Source organism: Lissotriton vulgaris, chromosome 12, assembly GCF_964263255.1.
Source record: "Lissotriton vulgaris chromosome 12, aLisVul1.2, whole genome shotgun sequence".
Lineage (NCBI taxonomy): Eukaryota > Metazoa > Chordata > Amphibia > Caudata > Salamandridae > Lissotriton > Lissotriton vulgaris.
The window spans coordinates 633,509,696-633,518,579 of NC_141700.1; positions in this window are offsets into that span (position 1 = coordinate 633,509,696).

Below are 8,884 nucleotides of genomic sequence, written 5' to 3' on the forward strand. Positions count from 1 at the left end.
CCCACTCTGCCGGCCACACGCTCGACCCCGTCTTCTCCTCAAGCCCTCACATCTCCGTCAGCCACACCACCAAACTCCTCTGGACCGACCACCGCTGCATCCACTTCACCTTCCAAAAACCCTCCACGTACCACCGCACCCAACAGATCCCCCGCCGCCGCTGGAGCAAAATCACCGAAGACCAACTACATGCAAACCTCGCTCTCAGCCCACCCACCGAACCCTCCAAACCCGACGTCACTGCCCACAACCTCAGACGCTGGATCGAGGACTGCGCCAACTCCCTCGCCCCGCTGAAGAAACCCCCCCACAGAAACACCAGCAAGAGGGCCAGCTCGTTCACCCCATAACTCATAGATTCCAAGCAAGCCTGCCAGAAACTAGAGAAGAAATGGCACAGTGAACAAACTCCGGACAGCCACGCAGCACAGAAGGACGCCGTCCGCAACCAACACCACTTCATCAGGGCTGCCAAGAAGACCTCCTTCAAAGACCGCCTCGACAATAACGCACACGACAGCAAGGAGCTATTCAACATCGTGAAGGAACTCTCCAACCCAAGCTCCAACACCAACGACATCCCGCCGTCGCAAGTCCTGTGCCACTCCCTCGCCACCTTCTTCCACCCCACGACAGATTCAACAGCCAGACAGTCCCAACAGACAGCATCACAACAGACCCTCCACACACCATCGACCACATCCCCTTACTAGCCTGGACCAGCGTGAGCGTCAATGACACCATCAAGACCATGAGCACAATCCAATCCGGCTCTCCATCAGACCCATTCCTGTACCACGTCTTCAACAAAGCAAGTAGCTCCATCGCACCCCACCTACGCAACGTCATCAATCTCTCCCTTGAGAGCTGCAAACACGCCGAGATCAACACCCTACTCAAAAAACCCAAGGCACACCCAAGAGACCTCAAGAACTTCCGACCCATCTCTCTGCTCCCCTTCCTGGCCAAGGTCATCGAGAAAATGGTTAACAGACAGCTAACCCCACCTCGAAGAGAACATAATCTTGGACCCATCCTAGTCAGGGTTCCATAGCAACCACAGCACCGAGACCACCCTCATCGCCGCCACCGACGTCAGGACTCTGCTGGACAACGGCGAGACCGCAGCACTGATCCTTATAGACCTCTCTGCCGCCTTCAACACCGTCTGCCACCGCACACTACGTGCACACCTCCATGCTGCAGGGATCCGAGACAAGGCTCTGGATTGGACCACCACCTTCCTCTCTGTCAGAACCCAGAGCGTCTGCCTCCCCATTCCGTTCCAAAGCCTCCGAGATCATCTGCGGCGTACCCCAGGGATCCTCCCTCAGCCCAACGCTGTTCAACATTTACATGACCCCGCTCGCACACGTCGCCCGACAGCATGACCTCAACATAATCTCCTACGTCGATGACACTCAACTGATCCTCTCCCTCACCAAGGACCCCATCACCACCAAAGCCAACCTCCATGAAGGAATGAAGGACGTCTCCGACTGTATGAAGATCAGCCATCTGAAGCTGAACTCGGATAAGATGGAGGTCCTCATCCTCGGCGCCAAGCCGTCAGCCTGGGACGACTCCTGGTGGCCATCGGCACTGGGGTCAGCCCCAACCCCCACCGACCACTCATGCAACCTGGGAATCATCCTCGACTCAACGCTCTCAATGACCATGCAAGTCAACGATGTCTTCTCCTCCTGCTTCAACACCCTCCGCATGCTCCGCAAGATCTACAGATGGGTCCCGACTGATTCAAGAAAGACAGTCACCCAGGCCCTCGTCAGCAGCAGACTCGACTACGGAAACACCCTCTACGCGGGAGCCCCGACCAAGCTCATTAATCGACTACAACGCATCCAAAACGCCTCGACAGGACTGATCCTCGATGTACCACGACACTGCCACATCACCCCCCACCTGAGAAACCTGCACTGGTTCCCCGTCAAAGAGAGGATATCCTTCAAGCTCCTCATCCATGCACACAAGGCACTCCACAAGAGCGGCCCAGCCTACCTCGACAGATGGCTCTCCTTCTACACCCCCAACAGCCAGCTCCGCTCCGCTGACCTCTCACTTGTAACCGTCCCACGCATCTGAAGAACAACCACCAGCGGCAGATCCTTCTCCCACCTCGCCGCCAAGACATGGAACACCCTCCCACCGAGCCTACAACAGACCCAAGACCTGCTGACCTTCAGGAAGATACTAAAGACCTGGCTGTTTGATCAATAGCGCCCCCCACCTCCCGCCCCCAGCGCCTCGAGACCCTTGTGGGTATGTAGTGCACTTAACAAATGATTGATTGATTCCGTAACCTGTGTTTGCCCGCATTCCATTGCTTGTTGCTGACCTAATACTGTTCCTTCAGCTTTCACCGATTTGGAAAGTTGCCTTTTTCATTGCCATATCTGGTGTGCAATATTCCCCGAGAAGGCAAATAGATTTTTAGCCAGGATCAGGGCAAGTGCAACAATCGCAGGTCATTCTTTCCATTTGGTTCTCTTTGCTAGATCGAGGAAGAATGCTTTGAGGTCTGCCAGCTGTTCTGTGAAGCTCAGAGAGTGAGGTCCGTAGAAGGTCAGCGTTGGCAGCTTTGCACCTTAGACATGTGTCTGGTTCTGAGGAGTAAATTTATGAAGACGACTTTGTGAGAGAAAAGGAAGATGTGCTTTATATTATACTGGATCTTTTTTGTTTTAATACCCAATTTTATTACATTTTTACAAGGGGAAAATGCACTTAAGAAACGCAAGAAGGTACGCATCAGTTATAACATAAAACAAAAGTACACAACACAGTTTTTTATATATTGGATCTTTATTAGATCAGATTAAACCTAGTATTCTTGGGATAAGCCTTAGGCAACCGACCACAGTTTGACGTTCCCCCTTAGTCAGCTTCCCTCAGTTAAATCCCCGGCCCATGCCAATAACCTCGGTCCTGCACAGTGCGAAAAGTCCAGCTAGACAGGTGGAACCTTAAGAAATTGTTGTCGTTTGAATGGACAAAGGAGTGATTACAATTGACCCCTAGTCTGTGGAAGACCATGTAGGAAAGTTTTGGCCTGCTACTGCAGCAATGCAACGAGAACTTTGAACGTAGCAAGTGGATGGATTATCTTGGTAAAGGAGATTGACCAATAAACAACCTCAACAGTACAGGGATTGTAGGGACTAACTGATAACTTTGTATGGGCATCGAAGAACGCACGACTACCGAAGACCCTCATGCAGAAGCAACCAAAGAAGGTCTGGGCCTACTGGAGGTTAAGCTAGAACAGGTATTTTATTGTGGGGTATCAACATCCGGTGCGTCGGCTGACCTACATACTGGAATAGGGACAAGCCTATAGCAGGAACAGTGAACGTTTCAGAGCTACTACGGAAACACAGGCCATGGGAGCTGTATTCCCCCTGATCACTAGAGCAACTCTGGCAGGTTGGGACAGAATAGCAGGGGACATTTCACTCTCTCTTAAAGTCTGTTAAGAAATCAAGACTTTAGCTTAGCTGCAGATGTTGGGAAGTTTGAATAATGGAAAAACAGGGTTGTAGAGCGCTACATCTGAGCATATCTCAGGCTCTGATTAAGCTGCAGCTCGGTTACTGATGCATGTTCCCAAGCCCCATTCGATCTCAGCCCATTTATCTGATCTGCATTGGCTCCCAACTGCTAAACGGGTCAAATTCAAAGACCTTTGCTTTGCCTACTTTGCTTTTGTTAAGACTGGCCCGTCTACTTGCAACATCTTATTAAGCTCTATATTCCTTCCAGTGCACTTAGGTGTTCTGACCATTAGGCTAGCCCAGGTTCCCAGAATAAGAAAAGCCAGATAGGGCAGGTGGTCTTCCAGCTATCTAGCCCCAAAATTGCAGAACATTTTCCCACTCCATCTAAGCATGTGCCCTAATTAGGTGAACTTTAGGAAACAACTTAGACATGACACTTTTAGGATGACCATTGGCTAATATGTCTGCCGGTGATGCTGCTTTGGTTCTTTAGCTCTGGGGTACCTTATTTTGGGCAGCTATGCACCTTTTAAACTCAAACCTGTAGAAGAACAGGAGAACTATTCTATAAAGAGTGCATGCCAACTTTTGACAACTTGAAGAACGAAAAGACTATGGTCTCCCTGAAACCGAACAATTTCACTGCAAGCAAGCGCAGTACTGGCCAATGCACCTCACAATAAAGCTGATGACTTCCAGAAAGATAACAGCTTTGAAGGGATGTTTAAATACAAAAGAGACAGAAGAAATGGTGGTCCCAGATCAATACAGACACCTGTTATACCTTGAGCTGACACACACAACACCAGTGCAGAGAAAGTGGAGAGAGATCAGTTGACGATGAATGGGGATAGGTTCACATTTGTACCACACCACTGCCCGAACATCTGTGGCACAATGAGCTCAGCTGACACAGCTGTTTGGGTCACAGAAATAGGTAAACCAGTGGGAAAGTGTATGCAAATGAGAATGGGAGAGACAAGCTATCCTTACCTTTTGACATGGAATAGAAACTCTGAACTAGTGAAGGGTTGGGGGCAGAGTAATAGAGTTTCTACAGGTTAGGGTGTTGATATTTCTTGTGGCTCAGTGGGTGTAGCTAAGTATATGTTTAAAGTTGGGATAAAAAACACTTGAACCATAAAGGTTAGAATTTAGAGCCAGGCGTTGTTCAGAATAGCCAGGGCTGCTCCTAATCCCTCTTCCAGTTTGCTACAATATCTCTGTCACTTCCCATCTACTACTCACATCTTTCTCTTTACAGAAATTCGTTACGGTTAGACATGTGCTCTCTGTCATGTCTTGAGATCAATGAGGACAGACAATTATATTATTTTATAAGGAGCTTTATTCTATGCTTCCTCTGGTGTCCCGGTCCCTACTCTAACTGCCCTTTCCTTTCGCGGCCCCTCCTCTTCCTCCAACGCCATTACTCCTCCCATCCCAACTACTAGACTGCTCACATTATCACATCTCCCCCTTTGTTACAAAAGAAACACAACTGACTTGATTATAGTTCTTCAATCAGTCTCTTGGGCTTGTGGATGTCTCTTCGAGGTCGGAGATTCATTTCAAACTCTGCAGACACAACTTCTGCTTGTCGATCAGGTCTCTGGGTTGGACTTGAGTGACTAGGTCCTTCTGCCTCTCGTTGAACCGGATCTCCGTCCAGTATCTCCTTCATGGCCAGGGTGCATTTCTGAAAGTGAGACACATTTCGAGTGATCCGTCTGTTCGCAGACTCAGCAGTGATCATGGTACCCTTCTGATGAGTGATAGTCAATGGTTCTTCCTTGAACCTACAGTCCGTTTTCTTCGACTGCTCTTGTTTGACCACCACACAATCCCCTGTATGAAGAGATGAAACCTTGGCTCTCCGTTTCGTGTCTGCATACGCTTTCATTTTGTCCTTGCCAGCTTGATCAGCTACAGAGAGTTCTCGATGGATACGTGTCGGATACACCGGTCTCAGAGCTCCTTCCCAGGTTGGGATCCTCATTCGGATGGGTCGCCCCAACATGAGAGTGGCAGGACACTTTCCGGTAGTAGCATGTGGTGTTGTCCGATAGGCTCTTAAGACCTCATTGAGAGCCACTTGTAAGTCTTTTTTCTCTAGGGTGGCTTGTTGGAAAGTCTTTTTTAAGGTGGCCATAAATCGTTCAATGGTACCATTGGCTTGTGGCCACAGGGGCGTGACCTTCCGATGTCGAAAGTTGAGATGCTTTGCGAACTCACTGAACTCATGTCCGTTAAAGGAGGACCATTGTCTGTCTTGAGTTCCTTGGGAACACCCCAGGCGGCAAACACCTCGTCTAGCACGGCAATTGTGCTGGAGGTGTTGGTAGATGACACAAACTGGGCTATCGGGAATCTCGAGTACTCATCCATGATAGCCACAACATACCTGCCTGACTGGAGCGGTCCATAAAAGTCCATGGCAAGCAATGCCATACCCCACTAGGTAACTTAGTCATTTGAAGGGGAGCTGGAGAATCTCCAGACTTCATTAGTTGACACTGAGGGCAATCCTTTAATGTGAGCTCCACCATTTGATCAAGTTGGGGGAACCAGACTCGCTCCCATAGGGCTCTCTTGGTGGCCACAACTCCCCGATGACCCTTATGGGCAAGATTAACGACACCTTGACGCAACTGCCTCGGAATGACGATCCGATGGTCTCTCAATAGGAGTCCCTCCGAGGTAGCGGAGAACTCTTCACTGACGTGTCGGAAAGCTTGCATCTCTTGCTGGAGTTGCGGATCACTCTGTTCCTCCTCGCTGTCATGTCTCCAGCGATGTGTGCGCAGGCGTCGCACTACCTTCAGAAGAGTGATGTCCTGTGCAGTAGCTTCCAGTATCGCTTCCAATGGGACTGCCGGTGGTCGGGCCACACCTACCACGAAGTGGATGTACTCCTCAGCTATCGACGGAAGTGAGGCCTGAGATGCTTGAGAGTGTCTGGACATATAGTCCGCCGGATTCTCTTCTTTTCCGGGTTTATGAATGATTGTGTAAGTATATTCCAGCAAGCGTAATCCCCACCTTTCGATGTGAGGCGGCATCTTGGCCTTGGGATTACCGAAGATGGTGACAAGTGCTTGGTGATCCGTAATCATGGTGAAATGTTTACCGTAGATGAATACGTGGAAATGCTCGCAAGCCCACACGACCGCTGGGCTCTCTTTCTCGGGCTGAGAATAAGCCTTCTCAGTGTCTGACAGGCTGCGACTGGCGTAAGCCACAATGTGTCGCCGATCAGTGTCATTGTCATATTGAGCCAGAATAGCACCCAACCCAACTGGACTGGCATCCGCTGTTATCTCTGTCTTCCTTTTGGGATTAAAATAGGCTAGATTATCCGCCGATTCCACTGCCTGCTTGATCACTTGAAATGCCCGCTCAGACTGAGGGCTCCACACAAACGGTTGTCCTTGCTTGGTGAGGGCACGGAGTGGGTGACTGATAGTGGCGTAGTCCTTGATATATGTAGAGCAATAGCTCGCCATGCACAGAAACGATCTGACGTCGCTAACATCTTGAGGGCTCTTGGTGGTGTTGAGCTCTGTCACTTTCTCAGGGTCAGGCTTCATCCCAGCCCCTAAGAACACATGTCCGAAAAACTTGAGGGTGGACTGATGGAACTCACACTTGGCTTGTTGAGGGTCAGATTCGCTTCTAAGAGAGCATGGCATACTCGATCCAGAGCTTGATCATGTTCCTGTGTGTTTGACCCATACACCAGAATATCATCACTATAGTTCAGTGAATTAGGTATGTGTTTGATTGTCTGACGGATGACCTCCTGGAATAGTTCTGCTGCAGAGGAGATACCGAAACTCAGTCGCTTATATCTAAACAAACCCAGATGGGTGGCAAAAGTTGTTATGTACCTTGATTTTTCGTGTAATTCCAGCTGATGGTATCCCTTGTTTAGGTCAAGTTTAGAGAATACCCTGGCACCATTTAATGCCGAAATCATATCACTCAGGTGAGGTCCAGGGTGCCGCTCTCTTTCTATGGCTGTATTGGGGAGCCTCATGTCCACACACAACCGTACATTTTCAGGGGTGCCCTTCTTCGGAACTATGACCACTGGTGACACCCATGGTGTGGGACCATCCGTTTTCTCAATGATGTCAGCCTGTAAAAGTTCCTGAATTTCCTTCTCTACAGCCTGTTGCAGGTGAAAAGGCACCCGCCTTGGATGTTGAGCAACGGGGCGCACTTGATCATTGATGTGCAAGCGAATCAGGCATTTGTTCATTTTCCCGAGCCCGGTAAACAACTTGGGGAACTTACGGGCAATGTCTGGATCATCACTGACCCGGTATAAGATTTCAACCAGTCTAAGGCGTTCCGCTGTAGGCAGACTGAGGAGACAATCAGCCTCTGGACCTTCTATGACGTGGATGAATGCCGACACTGAGGTAGACTCATGCTTGAGTGTTGTTGCAAACTTCCCCAGGCATGGAAGTGGTTTCTTTGCCATCCACGTAAACACCCTGACATGTGCTGGACTCAGGACAGGTGGTGGCCTCATCTTGTTATACTCTGTCACTGGCATGTAGTTCAAGGATGCACCACTGTCTAACACAAATTTTGTCGCATGTGTCCCCACTTTGATGTCTAGTGGCGGATATTTCTTTAGCTGATCCGGGTACCATGCAGATGTATTCGTCCGTATATGCAGACTCTTGAGAGGTCGACCTTGATTCCCTCAATGGTGATCTCCTCGGCGACCTTCTTGTCCATTGGGATCTGCGAGACTCCCTGCTGGAATGCGACGAGCCCGAAGATGATATAGCTCTGTCCTGTACAGCTTTCACATGCTGTCGCTTGTCCTCTGTGCGAAACAACTTTGTTGTCTCTCTCCTTCTCTCCTTGCTATATACTCCGCACATCACCTCAAAATGATTCTTTTGTCCACACTTGACCCATCGCAGGACAGGCATCTGTATGCGGGCAGTCATACCCACAGCGATAACATTTTCGTGAGCGCTCTGGCTTCCTAGCATAACTTGATTTAACATCTCTATTTCCTGCCTCATAGCGCCGACGACCTCTGTGTTGGTGATGGGACGCGGGACGAGACCTTCTCTGTCGCTCGTTTGACCTTCTCTGAGCGCTGTTGCTTTGCGTCCAATACGCATGTTCTCTCTTCTCACTACGCCCCGTCTCCATGTTCTTGGCATGTTCTTCCGCTTGGTCATATACTCTCGTCATTTCCTCTATTTCGTCGAGATCATGACTCTTTCTCAGCATCCGCCTTCGGAGTGTCTCTGAGTGGCAGCCCTCAATGACTCTGAGGCGGATGGCATCCTCCGTCGAGAACGCGTCAAAATTGCAATACTGAGCCAATCGGCGTAGTC